We start from the raw sequence: 21,602 nt of genomic DNA, 5'->3' as shown, positions 1-21,602 counted from the left end.
CGGACGCCCAACCGACTGAGCCGCCCAGGCACCCCTACCAAGTTTGTTTTTTTAAATATACATTTTCCTTAACCTTGAGTAAATACTTACCAGTGAAGTTACTGGATGTATAGAGTAAGTGTGTGTTTACTTTTATAAGGAAACTCCAGAAATTTTCCAAAGTCATTGTACTTTGTATTCCTACCAGCAATATGGGAGAGTTTTGGTCACTCCACATTCTTACCAACACTACTGCTTAATCTTCCCAAACACCCATTTTGGGTACCTTGTTGTGGTTTAATTTGTGTTTCCTTGATGAGTAATCATGCCGGGTACTTTTTCCCATCTGTGTATCATCCTTGTGAAGTGTATCCTGAAATCTTTCCTTCTCCCGGATGTTTGTTTTTGTTGCTGCTGTTCTTTAATCTTTTTATGGTCAGGTTGTAAAAAAATCTTTATATACCTTCAAATCTTGTCTTTGGTCAGAAAATGCATTTAGTTTTTATTTTTTTTTATTTTTTTTTAACATTTATTTATTTTTGAGACAGAGAGAGACAGAGCATGAACGGGGGAGGGTCAGAGAAAGAGGGAGACACAGAATCCGAAACAGGCTCCAGGCTCTGAGCCATCAGCACAGAGCCCGACGCGGGGCTTGAACCCACGGACCGAGAGATCATGACCTGAGCCAAAGTCGGCCGCCCAACCGACTGAGCCACCCAGGCGCCCCACAAAATGCATTTATAAATCTCCCAGTCTGTGGCTTGCATATTCACTGACTTAATGTATCTTTAGATTAGCAGAAGCTTTTACCAATTTTTCTGCTAGATCCTGTGTCACTTGTTATAAGCTGTATTTTCAAAAAAAAAAAAAGTGTTCATTTCATCCACACTGTTGAATTTGTCCCCTTAAAGTTGTTCATAATAGTCTCTTTTTTTTTCTCCTGGTTTTATATATTTACTCAGAAAGTGATTCAACTATGGAATGATGTATTTTTAGCACTCTGAAATCCAATGTCTTGAAATCCTCTTTCCCTGCAGTACTGTTTATTACAATTTTATAATCCTGAACAAATTCTCTTATCTGAAGTTTTTCATGCATTCAGGTATTTTGCATGATGTCTGATGTGATCAGTAATGAAGGTTGCAATGAAGTAGTAGCTGTAATCTACTCTACATAACCCTCTTGTAATCTAAAAACAGGGGAAATTCTTTTCTGTACTGGCAGCTATAAAGTTGCCAGGTAGTAACTGTCCACCTGAAAGGAACTGGTCATCTTTTCCTTGATCAATTAGTATGTCCAGCTGAGAACCCAGATAGGATTTCACAAGATGGGTAGCATCATAAACTTTCCATTTACTTTGATCTGTTCCCAAATATCCACTAAAGGGGTTTTGTTTTTTTTTTTTTTGCCCCAAGGACAGAGCACTGGGTTACAAATTGGAGCAAATGCTGATACAGATTTGTATTTTCCAGGATTCTTCAAAGCACAAATCAAAGCTCTGTGGCCTCCCATGGAGTGGCCAAAAATAGGCATCCTTTGGAGGTCCACCGGAAAATGGGCATTTATGAGTTGGAGAAGCTCTTCAGTTACATAAGAGTACATTCTGTAGTTAGTTTTCCAAGGATCTTTATGGCATCCACATAAAACCCTGCACCTGTGCCAAAGTCCCAGTTCTCATCTCCTCCTTTAATATTGCAGCCATGAGGGCTGGTATCTGGAGTGATTACAAGGCTATATTCTGAGGCAGCTTGATGAGAACCAGAGTTTGATATAACATTTTGTTCTGTGCCAGTGAAACCAGACAGCCAATACAGTGCAAGGCATTTTCCAGTTTCTGCCTTTGGTGGTAAGTAGATAGCAAATTTCATTTTGCAGTTCAGTTCAACACTGTCATGTTCAAAAACTTTCTGCAATCCTCCAAAGCACCTGTTGCTGGAAATCGGTTTATGAGCAGCAGCCAGAGTGGAAAGGCAGGGCCTCAACTTCTAAAGTTGTTCCTGATATTTTCTAATCTTCCTCATGTCTATAGGATCTGTAGTGATAATCCCTCTTTCGCTTCTGATATTGAGAACTAGTGTTTTCTCCTCTTTTTTTCATGATCAGAGTAGCTAGTGGTTTATTAATTACAATCTTCTCAAAGAGCCAGCTTTTGTTTTGTTAGTTTTCTCTCTTTTCTGTTTTCATTTATCCAATCTCTGCACTTTTATCTTTATAATTTCCTTTATACTATTTCCTTTGGGTTTTCTTTGCCTTTTTTTGTTTCCCCTATATTCTTCAGGCCATTGAGTTGAGATCCTTCCCTTTTCCTGATATTAGCATATAGAGCTATAACTTTCCCTCTAAGCACTCCTACAGCTGTATTCTACAAATATTGATATGTTTTATTTTTATTGCTATTCATATACAATGTTTTCTATTTTCTCCTGTGATTTTTCTCTTTGCTCTGTGGATTATGTCTAATCTCCAAATAGTCGAAACTTTCCTACATATCTTATTGCTGATTTCTATTTTAATTTTATTGTGGTCAGGGAACATACTGTGTGTGGTTTCAATTTGATTTAAACTGTTGAATTTTTTTTAATGACCCAGACTGTGATTTACCATATGCTGGTGAATACAATATACACTTGAAAAATATGTGTATTCTGTGGTTGTTGGGTATAGTCTTCTATAAATTAGCTTGGCTAAATTTTGTCTAGTTGATCTATCAATTGCTTGAGAGATGGGTATTCAAATTACCAATAAAAATTGTGGATTATCTATTACTACTTATTTTGCTTCATGTAGATTAAAGCTCTGTTATTAGGTACTTACATATTTTTTTAATGTTTGTGCTTCCTGGTGAATTGATTCTTTTATTATCAGGAAAGATCCTTCTTTTTCTTTTTGACTTATAACACATATTATCCAATATTAATATAGCTACTCCAGCTACTTCTATCATTTTGTTTACATAGTATATTTTTAAAGTATATTTATTTAAATCTATCTATAGTTTTATATTTGAAGTGAATCTCTTATAGACAGCCTATAATTGGGTCTTTGAGCTTTGTTGTTTTTTTTTAACCAAGTAGCAATCTTTACATATTAATTGGAGTATGTAGCTTATTAACATTTAATGTTATTAAATATTGACTTACTGGTGACTGAATGATGTGATTGGATTTAGGTCCATCATTTCATTATTTGCTTTGCAATTTTGTTGGTTTTCTGTTTGTCCTCTCAGCTTTTTGTCCCTGTTCCTTTTTTCTGACTTCTTTTGGAATATTTACATAGTTTTTATGATGCCACTTAAAATTATCCATTGAATTTTAGCATTTCTCATTGATTTTTCTAAACATTAAAATATGCAAGGAAGAATAGGTTTTAAATTGGATGAGATTTTAAAATTTTGAAATTAAATGGGATAGGATTCCTTAAACCCTAAAGTTCTTTAAAAAAATACATAGGATGCCAAATTCTTTATCTAAAGGATGGATAAGAATGAACCCCAGAGCAACTTTGAAGGATAAAGGGAAAAATTAACCATCTGTTTCCTCCTTACTAGAGTCAATGCATTCCAGAAATTCTGGAATTCTGGAATAACTGTTTTTGTTATTTTTTATAATTGTTACAATCATTACAATTATTCCCAGACAAGAGAATAAAAGCAGTGGGAAACTGATGGCAAGAAAGCAAGAATTATCAAGAGCTGCCTTTCTGCCTCACTTTACCATTTGAGAAATACAGTCCACATGATGGCTTTTCACAAAGATGACTGAAGAATTTTTCCCTCTATTACCCTTCTTTTTACATTCTGAATGGACAATATATCTTTCTTTCCATAGGAATCTGTTAGAGATATTGGAGAACAATTCCAGCTCTAGACCAAAATCTGATATGAGTGGAAATGTGTTTCATTTCCGTTTTTGATACTTCCTTTTTGCTGAGAACGAGGTGAAAAACAGACATTGATTGAACCTCTACTATGGTCCAAACTCTGTGTACAAACTTTATATACATTATCTCATTCAGTCCTCAAAACTACCTTATCATTGGGGCTCCTGGGTGGCTCAGTTGGTTAAGTGGGCAATTCTTGATTTTGGCTCAGGTCATGATTTCACTGTTTATGGCATCAAGCCCCAAGTTGGGCTCTGTGATGACAGTACACAGCCTGCTTGGGATTCTCTCTATCCCTTTCTCTCTCTCACTGCCTCTCCCCTGGTTGCATGTGCACATTCTCACTCTCTCTCTCTCTCTCAAAATAAATAAGTAAACTTAAAAAAAAAAAAAACAACTACCCTATCAGGCAGTTACTATTACTTCCACCATTTTACACAAAACATAAAGTTCACAGAATCGACGTACTACGTCCAAAACCTACCGAGAAGTCACCAATTTATCAGGAACTCAAAAAATTGGTATGTAAATAGCACTTCTAGAAATTTTCTCCTGAGGCAAATGTCCAAAGATGTCCAAAGACATTTGCAGGAATGTTTTCCCCAACATTGTTTACAAATGGAAAACTGGAAGCAGCCTAAATTTAGCCCATAATTAGCAGAATTTGGTTAGTTATGGTGCTTCCATACTATAGAATACTGCACAGATGGAGACAGATCATATTAAGTTAAAAAATTTTTATGAACCCAAGAGACATGTTCAATAACATTCATTGTATTGGTGCATAAACACAAATAGGAAGGAAAAAGCACAGGTTATCTACAAGTGGTTATTTATTGGATAAGGGGGACAAGATTGTAAGAGGATATGCACTTTCCATATGCTCTGGTATTGCATGTATATGCTCTGGTTTCATGTATAACATGTATAATTAATTTAAGTATATTTTATGGTCAGCATGATTAGTAGGTAAGAAGATGATGAGAGTTGCTTTAATAGAATCCTTCCTGTTACTGCAGCTGATTTCTATAGCCAGAACCTTCCCAGAGAGGAGAAGGGGAAGAAGGAGAACTCTAGAACCAGAAGACAGCAATACTGATGGCGGTGGAGGGCTGGAGAAGGTAGATCCGAGTGGCCAGGCTTGGCAGCAGCCCTGCTTAGCAACCTCAGAAAATCCTGAACTTGATGAGTACTCAATAAATGAGTTGAACTGAAAAGCAAATCCACACCAGTTGTGACTTACAAATAAAAGTCACATGTATCACCAATAATAAGGTATAGGCAACATACAATGAAAAAGAAGCCATTTTACGCTCTTAAGATTAGCAAACACTTTAAAGCTTAGCAATACCAAGTGAAGCCAAAAACAAAACGAGCTGTCCAACGTCGCTTATGGGAATACAAATTATTACGACCACTTTAAACAATTTGTCAATGTCTGGTAAAGTTGGACACAAGCCTGCCCCACATATTAGCAATGCCACACATGTTAAGAGATGCTTTTCAAGAGACCTACATGGGAACGCATATGGCAATAGTGTAGATATGTCCATTTGGTAGAATCTTAGTCAGCAGTGAAATTAAATAGACTAGAGTTTCACATTTCAATATGGATAAATCTTGAAAAGATAAAAATGAGCACAGGGAGCATCAGCTGTATCTGTAATGTTCCATTTTGCCAAAAAAAAGGGGGGGGGGGAAGAAGAGGGACACTGGATAACAAAAAATAAATAAATAAAAGAATCTGAACAATATGTAGAAAAATATTCATATTTTTGATACTTTGATGTTGGATACATGGGTGTCGGTTATCTTAGTCTCTGTCTTTTCTGTATTTTTGAAGAATTTAATGGGAAGAAAAAAGAGAAAAGGCCTAGAAAAGAATATTCTGAGAAAATACACCAAAATTTTAATGGTGATTATCTGGGAAGATTCTAAGTGACCTTAGTTTTCCTTTTTATGTTTTTTTATGTGTTCTATTTGTACATATGAAACATGTATTTCATTTATAATAATCAAATGTGTTATTTTAATGTAATATAGGGACACCTGGGTGGCTCAGTCAGTTAAGCATCTGACTTTGGCTTAGGTCATGATCTCATGGTTCATGCCATGATATGGCATCAGGCTCTCTGCTGTCAGCTCAGAGCCTGGAGCCAGCTTCCGACTCTGTGTCTCCCTCTCTCTCTGCCCTCCACAGCTTGCACTCTGTGTGTGTCTCTCTCTCTCAAAAATAAATGAACATTAAAAAAATTTTTTTATGTAATATATATACAATTTTTGTGACATGTGATGAAACTATATGAAATACAGGTGCAGCAAAAAGGACCAGAATTAGACTAAGAGATTAACAGTATTGTTTAATCTTTGGAGTTGGGGTAACAGATGGCTTTTTGTTCATACTTTGCTCTAAACACCAATTTTTCTAGAGTGGGAAAGTACAATATTTATGAACATTGGCTTATATAAAAGGCTACAGGTTTTAAATGAAAAGAAATTCAAATAGGTTTTTCCAGCACTGTAAAATGTTCACGGTCCTAATGATAAACTTAGTTATAAAAAAAAATTCTGTTCTTAAAGAAAAATTGAATTAGAGCAGATAATTGTTAAATGAAGTCTGGTATGATAGTGCAATTTATATTGATATTCCATGAATGCTAGCCCTGCTAATCAAAATATTGAGTTAAATAGCATGAGCTACTCCCTAAATAAATTCTATGAGTGGGGGTTATTGGCAAAGGGGAACATGAGGTCCTAAGTAGCCTACTGACCTGAGTTGTCTCCATGGAGAAGGACGCATCAGAGTCATTTAATCAATGCTGTTTCTTTTATAAATCGTCAGGGACTCTCCTAGGAAACCTTTAAGAGATTGATTCCTTATTACCACTGATATATGTTCCAATTAAATTTTTCACATTGCCCTCCTGGGACTGCCCAGCCTGAAGGGAAAGAAGATGTGATCCCAGTCTTCCATGCCCCGTCATTGACAAGATTCTTGCATGTTAGGGATGCCATGACCAGCCTGTTGCCTAAAATCTGTAATGGAAAACCATGGCACTGCCCAAAATCTTAAAGCGCTACTCTAGAATAAGCACAAAGCTCTGACAACCTTAGGATTTCCATATGCCTGTCCAGAGAGGTGTCTTCAAATACAAGTGCAATGTTTTCTTTCTGGAGAAAAAAAAAGAATCTATGAAAATCCTAACATCCCCTCCTCTGACACTGCTCTCCAGTCCACCCTGTTGGTACCAGGCAAACCCCAAGAAACAGTTGCCCTCAGCCATGGTGGGTGGTGAGTTTTCCAAAGCCCGTATGTAACCAATGATCTTAGATCTGAACAATATTATCTCAGATATGAAAATCCAGGATTATTTCCCCAAAGTGTATAAACTCAAAATATAGAGAATTGAAGCAACTTGCCCAGGTCACCCTTGTAGCTCATAAGCCAGGTGGCCATAGACAGGAAGAAGGAAAATGTAACTGTGATGACAAGAAAGCATCAGAAGCAGATAAGCAAATCAAACACTGAATTTTAAAAATTTACATTGTTTTTAGTCCTTTCTGTTTTGCACTTTTCTTGGGTTAATGAGACCCTATAAACATATTTCCATCCACAGTTTTAGAGACTTCTATCTGGCTATCCATAGGAGATACGGCTGACCACATCCCTAGGTGTTTAATGGCCTCAAGCTCTCCCTTTTTTCACTTTGCTGTCTCCACACCCATAGAAGACATACAAGGATTTTGCTGCCCCCGAGATTTTGCATCTTTCTGCTCAGCTAATTATCTCCAGCTGAAAAAATGACTGTCCCTCATACTTGGAGAAATATGGTAATCAAGCAACTAAATGCTCCTTTTGCTAATGACATGTTTTTTCAATATGTTCAAATGAGAGGCTCATTGGAAATTATTCACTTTCTTCTAAGTTGCAAAGGAAAATGAAAGGCAAATTATGGCTGTCTAAGCACGTGTTTGCATGGATCCTATCTCCCTGAATTAATTTGCCATCCGCAGAGCTATTGACAGCTAGTGCTTCCCTTCAGCCTTTGCACTTACCCGGTGGAAATGATTAAAGATTTCATTTCCGTGAGGGGTCATTTAGGTGGGCGATGACACCAAAAGACAACACAGAAGTCATAATGTCCGAAGGAGAGAGTGAGAGAACAATGGTTTCCTTAAGTATTTCAACAGTAGGAAGACAGAGAATGGAGTGTCCGATTTGAAAGGAACTCAGGCCTGCTTATTCACTCTGGTTTTTCAGATGAGGAAACTGAGGCCCAGAGAGGTTATAAGGGGATTGATCAAATTCCATTTGCTCATTTGTAGCAGAACTGAAACCAGGAGCTAAGTGTTGGCTCCTCTCTCCCTCTCCTCCATCCCGTAGCCATCAGTACCAGTAAATAAAAGTAAGTTCAAGATGATGTGGTTTCTGGGGCAGGGGGGTGGTGCTTAAGACAAAGTATGATGGCATACTTGGAAATTTTCTACCAATTCCTCAATTGCGCAACTTCATTGATTCAAAGAAACTGCTTCACTCATACATAAGCCAACACACACAATCCAACAGAGATCATTCATCATTATCTCACTGCACTCAGGGTAGGGAGCTCCACGTAGGATGCAGAAAAGGCAAGGGTCAAGGGCACTATAGAAGGAGCCACTCTCCTTCACCCTCCAGCCCCCACCCCCTCCCATCAGCCCAGGTTGATCCATTTTCATTACATTTCTCTTTGATGCAAAATCCCCAAACCTTGGGCAGGCAGCTCAGCTTATCAAATCTGTTCTTAATAATCCATTTTTATCAAACTTTATCTGATGGAACCAAAATATGTTTGATCTTAGTATAAAGTATACTTATCAGTCCTACTGCTAGAATGACACTGCCCTAAAGTGAATGGTATTAAGTGCAAAGTCTTTAGAGTCAGAAAGAAATGAGTTTAAATCCCCAGTCTGTCACTTCCTAGCTGCGATGCCTTGACCAAGTCACCCACAAACTCAGCAATATCTCCCTTAGCATGCTAGGCTCTAGGAACTCAGATACCAGCCCTGCCTTCCTGGCTTTACACTTTGGAGGCAGAGACAGACACCAGCATACCTGTTACCCAAGTTATAGCAACTGTTATAAGTGTTGGGAAGGAAGGTTCCCTGGAACTGTGAGGGCGTCCACCAGGAGGATGTGTCTTTCTTGCAAAGGTCAGAGAAAGCTTGCCTTAGGGGGAATGCTGGAGCAGAGATGAGAAGGATAAGAGGGCAAAATGAGGAAGAGCCAGCATCCCAGGCAAGGGCACAGTGCTGGGATGGACCATGTCCAGCCTGGGAGAGTGAGTGTGCACAGTACGAAGCAGAGAAGAGGGGCCCATGGAGAGGTCTGAACAATGGAGAGGCACCTGTGACCACGGTTAAGAGGTTTGCCCTCCTTCTGAGTGGCATGGGGCTGTAGGACATGATCAGTCCCAAGCGTGAACACATCAGAGGACAGCAAGGACACTGGTACCCAGGTAGAAGGCCAGTGCCGTGATTCATACAAGAGCTAGTGATGACATGAATAGAAAGAGTGAACAGAATCTAGGGGATACTTAAGAACTAAAATCATTTAGGTTGTCATGATACATTGGATCAGGGAAGTAAGAGAAAGGAGTACATCAATGCCAACTCAGAGCACTTTGGCTTGTGAAACCAGTTAAGTGGTGGTCCATATTCTGAGAACTAAGATTCAAAGGAGGCAGACGGATGACCTAAACATCTGAGCCTCAGTTTCCTCATCCATAAAACAAGAATGGTAATGCCGTCTTTTAGGTTTTCTTACCCAATCCAACATGGTGGAAAGGGAGGTGGGAGTTCCCACACATATAACCCCAAGCAATTCTCGGACACCAGCAGGGTATCCAAGGATTCACCTGAATTCTAACACCATCTACCCAGAGATAGCATCAGATCCCACAGGTCAAGGGTTCAGTCCTACAAGACTCCCCCCAACCCCACTTCAGACTCCCGTTGCAAGCCCCAGGTTTTACCTGGGCTTCTGACCTACCAGCTGCAGATTGGAGGTTCCAACAATCTCTTCCCCAGGTTCGACTCATATGCTAGAGTGGCTCACAGAACTCAGGGAAACACCATTTACCTAGGTTTGCAGTTTATTAAAGGATATGATAAAGAATATGAATCAACAGCCACATGAAAAGATGCACAGGGTGAGGTGTGAGGAAAGAGGGCGGAGCTCCCATGCCCTCTCCAGGACACCACTCTCTCCAAACCCCCCTCCTTCCATGTTCACCAACCTGGAAGCTCTCCTAACCTGGTCCTTCGGGTTTTCATGCGGGCTTCATTACATAGTCACGACTAAGTCATTGGTCATTGGCTGATTCAATCTCCAGTCCCTTTCCCATTCCCCACCCTCACCGCCCCATCTGGGGGTAAAACTGAAAGTTCCACCCCTCCAGTCACATCCTTGGTTCTCCTGGCAACCAGCCCCAACCCCCAACCTTTCCAAAAGTCACCTCATTAACATAAAAAAGGTAACTTTGTTGCCCTTATCACAGGAAATTTCAAGGGGTTTAGGAGCTATAAGCTAGAAACCCTGGACAAGAACCAAATACATAAGGAATATTATATTTTGATCATTTGAATGACCAAAAATATATTTCTTATAAATCACAATATTGCATACATAAATCACAACGTTGTCAGAAGGCTTAGAGAAGGTTCCTAGAAAGTGACTGGTATATGGCACACCCTGAAATAAATGGTAGCTCTTCTCAGAGGTTATTCTTTCTCGATCTGATTGCAAATTCAGGATCTCAGGCACTCATTTCTCTTCACTCTCCTCTCTGACCATTCCTTCAAACTGTCAGTTTGCAGATCTAATCATCCTAAATCGTCTCTATTATGCAATACTAGCAAAATAGGCAAGGTAGCAATTGCTCTTATAAACTTATTATTGTAAATGTCACAGCTACAGTTTAGCTCACAATGGCCCACTTTGCTGTTGAAGGGAAAACATGTATTGCAAAGGTAGTTCCCATTATTAGCCAAATGCTCGTGCACAAATGTGTTTATTAACCAAGGGCAAAGTGTTGGGTCATTTAAGGGGAGCTGAAAAGCACTGCTCTCAGATGGAAGGGAGGGGAAAAAAAATAACACCTACACAGCACTTAGAGTTCATAAAGCACCGTCACAATCACTGTATCAGCCAAACCTCACACTGTAGGTAGGGGGTGGGGAGGAAGGGCAGGTGTTTTCATGGTTATTTTTACATGTAAGATTAATTTAGAAAAAGTAACTTGCTCAAGCTTACAAAACAAGTGAGTAACAGAAATGATTTAAATACAAGTCTCTGGCTTCCCGTTCTGTATGTGTATCAGAATCCCCCCTTCGACCTCTGCCAATGTCAAACCACTCAATAGGGACCATAAAAATCGCACAGCCACCAAACAGAGGAGCGGGGGCAAAATCAAAACTCAGAGGAACTCTCATGCTGATACGTTATCAATTCATTACTACTTCACCATGATTGTGGTTGCCATTAACAGACAACATGAGCTGAATGATTAGTATATGCCAAGCTACGTGTTAAACATTCCGCAGGCATGATCTCATTGAACCTTTACAGCAACCTATAACATGGATGCTTTTATAAATTAGAATTATAAAAAATACAGATGAAAACGGAGGCTTAGAAAGTTTAAGTTGCTTGGCCAGTTCCTAAATCCTGGTCTCTTTCCACAGCCACCATACTAGACGGGCGTGCTTCTACGGGACGTATTAGATACATGGCAGCAACGTGACTTACCAATAAAGCTAGTAAAGTGAGTAATTTCAAGTTATCCTGATTTTTTTGGAAAATCACACCATACCTCCCATTATCCTACAAGAAAAGTATGTAATCTAGTTCCCCCATTCAGTGAGCAAATGGGTATGAGCCCTTGTCTGGGCCAGGTGCCACCACAGATTCTTGTAATGGTCCCTTTGGAGTACTGAGGTTCCTGTCTCAAATTTCAATCTTGGCTCTGCTCCTTACCTGCTAGAAAACCTTGGACAAGTTACTTAGCAGCTCAGACACTTAATTTAGTAATCTGTGAGACGGGGGTGATAATAGTTCCAACATCATAAGATAAGTGGGACCACATGCCTAAAACATTCAGCATGGTGCCTGGGACACGGTCGGTGCTCCACACATATTTGCTATGATGATTTTATATTTTGATGATCCTCCAGATAGCAGAACAGATGTTAGTTTCATTCTACAGAAAGGAAACTTGTTTCAAGACATAAAGTATTTTGCATAATCTCACACAGTTTGTAAATGGATAAGACAAAGATAAGAAATCTGGTCTTCTAAACACAACATAACAAATTTTTGTCATTAAAATCCCGCACAGCTCTCTACGGAGAATGGATCCCTGCATCTGGAAGATCTTGGAAGTAAAAGCAGGATGGAGACATATGGCTTGTCACACAGGGTTGAGAGGTTAAAAGACCTGGAAGATGATTCAGAAGTGGGAAGGAAGGACCAAGGATTAGAGGCACGGAGGGGAGCATCGGAGAAAGTAGGGGGAGGAGGTGACAAGAGAGAAGGGCTGGAAAAAGAGAGTATGTCCACAGGGATCTGAGAAATTGGCCCCAGGGTACATAATATACCTCCATCCTCCTTCTGTCTTCAGAATTGCCATGAAAATCTAGACTACTTATAAATATAGATGACCCCCACCTGAAACTGGATAAGGAGTGGCAAGAGATAGCATACAGGACAACACCCTGCGAGGCACTGTCACGGGAAAGCAGTGGGGCCCGTGCTTCATGTTTCATAAGGAGGATAAAAGGTGTGGAATTGGACTGTATGGACCAGGTGTGGCTGAAGACAGAAAGAGGGAGGTAGGGAGGAAATCACCCAATTCTGCACGTTCTGAGAAAACACAGCAAGCAGCTTTGGCTTCTAGGATACCATTCTTAGTCTAGCCATCTTATAGGGGGAGACCCAGGCCATTTGTTCAGAAAGCTATCCATCCTGTCACAAAGCCTAGAAGAGGATTCTTCATTGAAATGCTCGCTGACAGTCTTGGAAAGGACATGCCTGATTTAGATAGAAGCGTAAAACTGGATATTTTTCATGATTGCTCCTCATTTATTATTTCACCATGCTAGATAAAGGCCAACCAGGGAGTTCCGATAGCACACACTGAAATAAACGTGTTGTCCCCTTAGTTCTGTCCTTCCCTCTTTGATGAAAATATAATTGATGAAAAACAGAATCTGCATTGGCCACATGTGACTGAAGTTCAAATACTTAGGTTGTTGGGTTTTAAAATCAGATATGCTAAGATATCATTTGCTTTTATGTCCCTTAGCCTGGACGTAGTAATAATTGCTGGCAACTGCTGGCGGTGGGTAGCAAGAGGGATGGGGAAGAGAGACAAGGGTGGGGAGCAGGGTACTCAGGGAGGAAAAAATAGACCAAGAAAGCTGATCACTCTCCTTAGGAAACTGAACAAGTACATCCCTGCTATGTTTTGTTCAGAAGTCAGACTCGGGGCACCTAGGTGGCTCAGCCAGGTAAGCATCTGATTCTTGATTCAGCTCAGGTCATGATCCTAGGGTCATGGGACTGAGCCCCACCTCAGGCTCCATGCTGACAATGCCGAGCCTGCTTGGGATTCTCTCTCTCTCTCCCTCTCTCTCTGTCCCTCCTCTGGGCTCACTCTCTCTTTCTCTCTCTCAAAATAAATAAATAAATATTTAAAAAAGGAGAAGAAGGCAGAGTTGGGTGTTCCATTAGCCCTCCCTTCTCTCCTCATGCCCCCTTCAACTCCTTTCAAAACGTACCATATAAAGGATCAGGTAGGGTGGGTGAAAGATAATAGCATTTGGAGTCAAATGATCCGGGGGCGGGTCCCAACATCTACCATTGATTAGTTGAGCAATTCGAAATGGAACGTTGTATCCCTTTTGGTTTTGCTTCTTCTCACAGGAAACATGATTATGAGTATGATCAATGAGATAATGCAAGTACTATGTATATTTCCATGAATACTTATTAACATTAATGGACAAAAATATATCGGATCATGGATCTGAACATAAGACCCAAGAGTATAAAACTCCTAGAGGAACACATGGAGGAGAAGCTCCATGACCTTGGACTTGGCAATGGTTTCTCAGATTTGACACAGGAAATAAATGCACAAGAAATAAATCCCAAATTAGACAAGCAGGACTCCATAAAACTAAAAAGCTTCGACACAGCAGAAAGCAATCTATAGAGTGAAAAGGCAAACTACAGAAGGGAGAAAATATTTTCAAACATGAGAAGGAATTAGTATCCAAAATACATAAGGACATCCTACAACTCCATAGCATCAAAACAAATAAGCTGATTTAAAAGTGAGGCAAAGAGGGTGTCTGGGTGGTTCAGTGGGTTGAGCGTGCGACTCTTGATTTCAGCTCAGGTCATGATCCCAGAGTTGTGGGGTCAAGCCCTGTCTCAGGCTCTACACTGAGCTTGGAGCCTACTTAGATTCTGTCTCCCTTTGCCCCTCTCCTCCACTCACATGCTCTCTTTCTCTCTTAAAAAAAAAAAAAATAGGGCAAAGGACTTGAGTAGACATTTTCCAAAGCAAGACTGGACCTTACATTGCCGCACTAAATGTGCCAGATTGACATGTCTTCCCTTCACCCAGCTCTCCCATCACCGCCTAATTTGCAGGCATGTTTTTCTGTCTTCTGAGCCCAGCTATTCCATCCATTGGCCTGACTGCAGTCACCAGACCCCAGCCTGGGACAACCAGTGCAGAGGCACATGAAGAAAGTCTGAGTTAGAAATTCAAGGATTCCCCCAACCTGCCCACAGAATCTCAGCAACCTGTGGGGAAGATGGCCCCAACAGACATGCATCCTCCGCTCTCTTGTGCTTCAGTTCTACTATCTATGGGTGTGTTTCAACTCCAAATGTGACCTGGAGACGGAGGTTGCCCTGTGAAGTTTGCATTTACTATGACTGGCACGCCTGCATGTTCCAAGACCACACAGGTAAATATGGCAATGGAATTGCAATAGGCTACCATGAGTGGGCAAACTATGGCCTGTGGGTGAAATGCATTCCATTGCCCGCTTTTGGAAGGCCCAGGAACCAAGAATGGGTTCCACATTTTTACATAGTTGAAAAAATTCAAGAGAAGAATAATATGTCATGGCATGTGAAAATTCTATGAAATTATGGAAAATTATATAAAATTCAAATTTATCATCCATAAATAAAGTTTTATTGGACCACAGCCAAATGCAATCATTTACATATTGTCTATGGCTGCTTTCCCACAATTGCAGAGTCGAGTATTTGCCACAGAGACCGTATGGCCAGGAAAGTCTAAAATATTGGCCATCTAGCCCTTTATGTAAAAGGCTTCTTGACCCCTTTGAGCTACTGCTCAAAGGCTACAGATTCATTTATCCTTAAGTACAGATCAAGACAAAACTCTCTTTCATTCCAGTCTGACCCACTTCATCAACTATGAGCTTACTGCTTTCATTCTTGCCCTTTTTATAACACATTTTTCATAACTCTCTTCACGCCATCACCCTGTCCAAAAGCCTTCTCTGTACTTTTATAATCAAGAAAAGATCTTTTTTTAAATTTTATTTATTTATTGAGAGAGAGAGAGAGAGAGAGAGAGAGAGAGAGAGAGAGAGAGAGGACAAGCAGGGGAAGGGCAGAGAGAGAGGGAGGGAAGGAGGGAGAATCCCAAGCAGGTTCCAGGCTGTCAGTACAGAGCCTGACATGGGGCTGGATCTCACGAACTGTGAGATCATGACCTGAGCGGAAATCAAGAGTCGGACACTCAACTGACTCAGCCACCAAGGTGCCCCTGAGGAAAACATCTTTTAATATGCCAGTAGTTCTCCACCATGTATAGAACTAAACCCAAAATAGCTGTGATATGCCTTCAGGGCCATTCAAATCTAGCCCCAGTCCCCCCTCTCTTTTGAAACAAGCTGCTGCCAAGCTCCCCACTTTGCCACAATGCCTTTCACCTTCACTGACCTAGAAGCTCCCTCACTGCACTCAAAGTCCAGCCCAAAGCACCACTCCCCTTCTCTTCATATCCTTGAGCAGAAGACTATTTTGTCCACCAATGTTTCCACCAAGGCACATACTTTTAATGAACTTCTGCAAAGAGATGTATCCTACTACCTTGAAATGACTCACATGTACATCTAACCTGACTGTATCTGCCATGTCCACCAGGAAGTGAGCCGCAAACCATGGTTTCTTCCTCTTTATGACTCCAGCACTTGTCATGAAGAAAGACCATACTATGTGTTTATAAAATTTAATAATAATAGTTATGATTCCTTTTATTGCCTTTTTTCATCTCAGTAGTCGAGAAGAGGATTTTTTTTTTAAGAGAGAGAGTGGGGAGCCTGGATGGCTCAGTCAGTTAAACATCTAAATCTTGATTATAGCTCAGGTCATGATCTCACAGTTCGTGAGATTGACCCCTGTGCCGGGCTCCATGCCGACAATGAGGACCCTGCTTAGGATTCTCTCTCCTTCTCTCTCTGCCCCTGACCTACTTGCACATTTTCTCTCCCATTTTTCTCTCTCTCCCTCTCAAAATAAATAAATAAACATTTAAAGAGAGACAGAGAGAGAGCACAAGTAGGGGAGGGGCAAAGAGAGAGGGAGAGAGAGAATCTTAAGCAGGCTCTGTGCTCAGTATGGAGCCCAACACAGGGCTCAATCCCACAATCCTGAGATTATGACCTGAGCCAAAATCAAGAGTCTGACACTCAACTGATTGAGCCACACAAGCATTCTACGAACAGCATTCTTAAAAATAAAAGATAACCACAGATATAAGACATATCTCCACAGATTCATCCTAAGTAGCTCTGTGACCTTAGATAATCCACTTAGTTTTTCTGAGATGCACATTTCTCATGTGATAGAAAATAATGATGGGACCTAAGTGGCTGGCTTTGCCTATTTAAAGGGAGAGGATGATAATCAATCATAAAAGTAACAGCCAGCATGAATAGTAGACATTCACATGTCTAAATATTACTAGTTTCAAAAGAACTTTCATAAACAACTTATTTTACGTTGGCAACAACAACAACAACAACAACAACAACAACAACAACGAATGCCCAAATAACATACTGTCAGTAAAAGCTATTTATAAATTGTAAAATACACATATGAAATGATATGGCTTTTAGTTTGTATTATAATAACCACCTGACATAGTTCAAAAGCTTCCACCCTAGGCTGGCAGATAGAAGAGGCTGTTTGGAGGCTCATAATGCATTGCAGAGTAGTGTAATTTTATTCTGTATGGTAATGAAACTGCCGTCTGGCTTCCTATACTTCAGCTTGCCCATGAGGAAATAAAACACTACCTCACAAGTTCATAGACCTTAGATTTACAGGATATGTCCACATCCATTATCTGTTATAACCCTCAGGACTGTCCTCACTTGAGATCAGAAATCCATTCTTCAGAGCTGTAAGTGGCTTGCTTTAGACCTTCCAGCAAGGGAGAATGGACTGCAATTTGAACTGAGGTCCTCACTCTGTAAGTCCCTGGTTTTCCATCATTTCAAGAGCCTATAGCATCTTTAGAAATTAAGAAATTGAGACTAAGACATTACAAATCATCTAAGATCATATAATTCATGAGAAAGTTAGGAATCCAGGGAGAACACTTCCCCCTTGGTCCCTAAATAGTTATATTTTCTCTTCGGTGGTAACCAGCCTCAAAGATGGCCTCCAGTGATCCCTAGCTACTAGTATTTACACTATAGTATCATCTCCTCCCACACCGAAGAGGGAGGACTTGTAGAACTAATAGGATATTGAGGAAATAACAATGTGTATTTCTGATGCTAGGTCATAAAAGACATGGTGATTTGCATCTTGCTTCCATGAATCATTTTCTCTGAGGGAAGCCAGTCACCATGCTGTGAGGACACTCAGGAGCCCTTTGGAGAAGTCCACATGGCAAGGAGCAGAAACATTCTGCCAAGAGGCAGCACCAACTTCCCAGTCGTGTGACTAGACCTTTTTAGAAATGGATACTCCAGCCTCATTCAAGTCTTTAAATGACTGCAGCCCCTGCCAATATCTTAACTGTGATCTCATAAGAGACCCTGAGACAGAACCACCCAGCCCAATCGCTCCTGAATTCCTGACACACAGAGGTTGTGTGAGAAAATAAATGTTTGTTGCCATCTAAATCACTGAGCTTTGGGGGTGCCTGGGTGGCTCAGTTGGTTAAGCATCCGACTTCAGGTCATGATCTCACAGATTGTGAGTTCGAGCCCTGCATCGGACTCGGAGCCTGGAGCCTGCTTTGGACTCTATGTCTCCTTCTCTCTCTGCCCCTCCCCATCTTGTGCTCCGTCTCTCAAAAATAAATAAATGTAAGAAAAAACCTTTTAAATCACTTAGCTTTGAAGTAATTTGCTATGAAGCAATAAATAACTAACATACTTTTCATTGTGGGCAGTAGTTTCTCTGAGGTATGTGCACATTCTTCTTTCCTCTCCTGGATTCCAGGGTTTTCTTCCTAAAATGTAGTCACAAATCCATTTTTCAGCTGTTTCCCAAAGTCCTTCTCAGAGACATTAATCAAATGAAAGGTGTTGCTTCAGTAATCTGATTCTCCATGGCCTTCACCCAGCTAGATGCCCTAGAAGCTTTCCATCTTGTCCCCAAGCAATTTCCTCATGGTATACTCATGTCTAAAGCCCGAGATAAGGTTGAATAGAAAGTGTGGATGTCACATGCTCTATATCTGATGTGTCCTCTGAGGAACACATAATAAGATCTCAGTTACATCTGTTGGAAAATTGGATCCCGAAATGATAGGATCATGGTACTTAAATATATTCTTGTTTATTCAGTCCCAATCCTATGTTTCTCTCTTCTTTAAATACTTCTACCCTGCTCCTGTCCTTTATGATTTATCATCCTTATTACTGAGAAACCAAAACCATAGAAACTGGTTGTTAGCAGTAAATATGCTCATCCTTTTAAAAAATGTATTTATGAATCAGAGCCCCTTCTTTTTCCAAAGCAAATAAATTGTGAAGCTTCTAGTCCTCTAGAGACTGGATCATTTATACAACTCTCTTGAGAAATGGAAATAAAGGGTGAAAATCCCGAATTCATCCCCTCTATGCCCTATGAAAATCTAAGATGCTTGTCAAGAGAAAGGAAACAGGATGCTGGCCTATCAGCGTGTTGCCCCGTGGCCTAGCTACACTACCAGGAACAAATGTCACCAAGTCTTTGCAGTGGGGGTGAGAAAGAAGCAGAGCTGGCCACACCTTCCCGAAATACCCAGGATTATAATGAGAACCGAATGAGCTGATTACAAGCGCTTCTCAAACTTTCATGAGTGAGCAAATGATGTAGAGATTTTAGTAAAATGCAGACTCTGGAATATGGCCTGAGATTCTGTATTTCTAGCAAAGCTGCCAGGAGATGCTGGTCTGAGGACCGCATTCTGAGTAATGAGGATGTAAAAGAATCATAGCTGTTAGCAACGAGTCTTGCGTTGTTAACACGATCTCCATGGCAAGACACGCAATGCTGGCAAGTGGCAGCAGGAGGACTTAAATCCAAGATGACCTACCCTGGCCTTGCAGCCCCCATGCTGCCTCTGAAAAGGAGCAGGATGTGCTTGGAGCAGGTTTAGGCAACACTTCCAAAGAGTCATCCTGCCAATGGTTTACCACCAGCCCAGTGCCTTCCCTTGTGACAGTGCAGCCCTGATCTCTCAAAGGCTCCAGAAAATAATTCCAGCAGAGGAGTTATGGATTCATTATAGCTTCCATCACATTATCACATGCTGAGGACTTTCCGGGTTGCCCAGAAAACATCTGTCAGCAAAGACAGATTCAATCAAAAATAAAAATTGAGGCTTAATTCAGCCTGGGGAGGAAACCCATTAACCAGGACATGGGAGGTTAACCCCCTGGGCCACATCTCAGGGAGGAGCCGGGGCTGACGGTTCTGTGTTCATTAGAATCAATTAAGAACTGTCTGCCCCCAGGGATCACAGCGGGGTGAGGGGGGGGGTGGTTTCTCTTCCGGGACTGAATGGGCCCAGAGATGTGGGCTCAGGGCTTAACTCTATTGCTTCTCAGTGGAGGGCTGGGCCTGAATAAGCAGATATTTGGCTTTGCAGAGTATCTGATGAGGTTGCAAAGACAAGCCTGGCATTATTATTTTACACTTACAGCACTTTTGAAGCAAGAGTGCTTTGCCCTGTTTTATGAGTTTGTCTTAAATATGCCAGTAGTCATGGGGAAAAAGCAAAGACAAATTCTGAGAAAGAGAAAGGAGTGGGCAGTGCTTACATTCCAAAACCCTGGCGTCAGACCCTTTAGGAATCATGTTCGTGGAACCTGGGAGTTAGGGCAGGTGCATCAGCAGCTAGCCACAGAAAGTTGAGACCTAGCGAAGTACTTGAAATCACAACTAATTTAAAATTGGACTAGGAATAGCCTATACAGCCTTCAGCCAGACACTCTATTACATATTAGTACTCCAACGAGTTCTTTCCAAATATATGTGTATGTGCAATCTACATCTGTATCTGTAGATATATAATAAATATATAGAAATTACTTCTAACCTAAAAAAAAATAAAATAAAATTGGACTAGGAAGAGTTATAATTAATAATAGTTACTATCTCTTCTCTGGTGCTCTGTTGAGCACGATAAATGCATTTTCAGAGTAAATCTTTCCCTTAGTCTCACAGAGGATGAGACCCCTACTTTACCAAGAAGTGGAGTGATATTACTTGCCTATTTCCATAGGCAGAATCAATGCTATAAATGAATCTACCGTTTCATTTCAATTAAATCTTTGGTAGAAACAAGAGACACAGCACCAGTCAGAACACAGAATTTGAGAGAGCACACAAGAGAGAAGAAAATGGAAGGGTCTTATTGTTACTGACCAAAATATAATCACTATCACCTAGGGTTTGTTTTTTGGTTTTTGTTTTTCTTTGTTTGTTTGTTTTGTTGGTTTTTTTTTTTCAGTTACACATAAGCATTCAGTAGAATATTTGTAAGCTTTATTTGAGGGCAGCATGCTGGAGGTTCAGATTAATTCTAAATGTGGCTATAGTTTCTTACTAATGCTTCTTTCTTGCCTCCATTTAGAGCCACACCCATTGGAGGAGGGTGGGACTGATCTGATGGAATTCTCACTTGGCATCACGAAGCGTGAGTCTGCACCCAGGTCACTGATGGGCTCTGGCAACTCCAAGAAGACAAGTAACCTTTCTGATCCTGTGTCCTTATTTGTACAATGGAGCTAATCCTACTCACTCTAAAGGATTATTGAGACGCGCAGACATATACTTGTGAAAATCCTTGAGTGTGCTATACAAGTGTTAGGTACCATCCTTAGGGACAACTGGCTCTCCTCTCTTCCCCAGGGAACACACCCTGCCCCAAGTGTCTTTAGTTACTACTTCCCACAAAGGGGACTACAAGAGATACATAAATCATCAGAGCACACAGCACATCTTTGCTTTCTTCAGGGTCATCTTCCCTCTGTCATCTCTTTCTATTGGTCACATGGCCTTTGAGGACTGACAGTGACCTCAGTCGGGTGGCTTACTCCTTCATGCCCGACCAGAAGTCTCTTTAGGAAACTGAAACACGTCTCCAGCCAGCACCCACCCTGTAAGGGGCAAGTTGACATGAAGATAATCTAAAATCACG

The 21,602-nt window shown here is 40.7% G+C and overlaps 1 pseudogene; it reads right to left on the bottom strand.

Moving 5' to 3' along the window:
• Positions 1–1,069: 1,069 nt before the first annotated feature.
• LOC125167489 (S-formylglutathione hydrolase-like) overlaps positions 1,070–21,602 on the bottom strand; it is a 50,551-nt pseudogene continuing 30,018 nt past the window's right edge.

This window comes from Prionailurus viverrinus, chromosome B3 (genome assembly GCF_022837055.1).
Source record: "Prionailurus viverrinus isolate Anna chromosome B3, UM_Priviv_1.0, whole genome shotgun sequence".
Taxonomy (NCBI): Eukaryota; Metazoa; Chordata; class Mammalia; order Carnivora; family Felidae; genus Prionailurus; species Prionailurus viverrinus.
The sequence above is the reverse complement of the archived record's forward strand: the minus strand, read 5'-3'. Positions and strand labels throughout refer to the sequence as shown.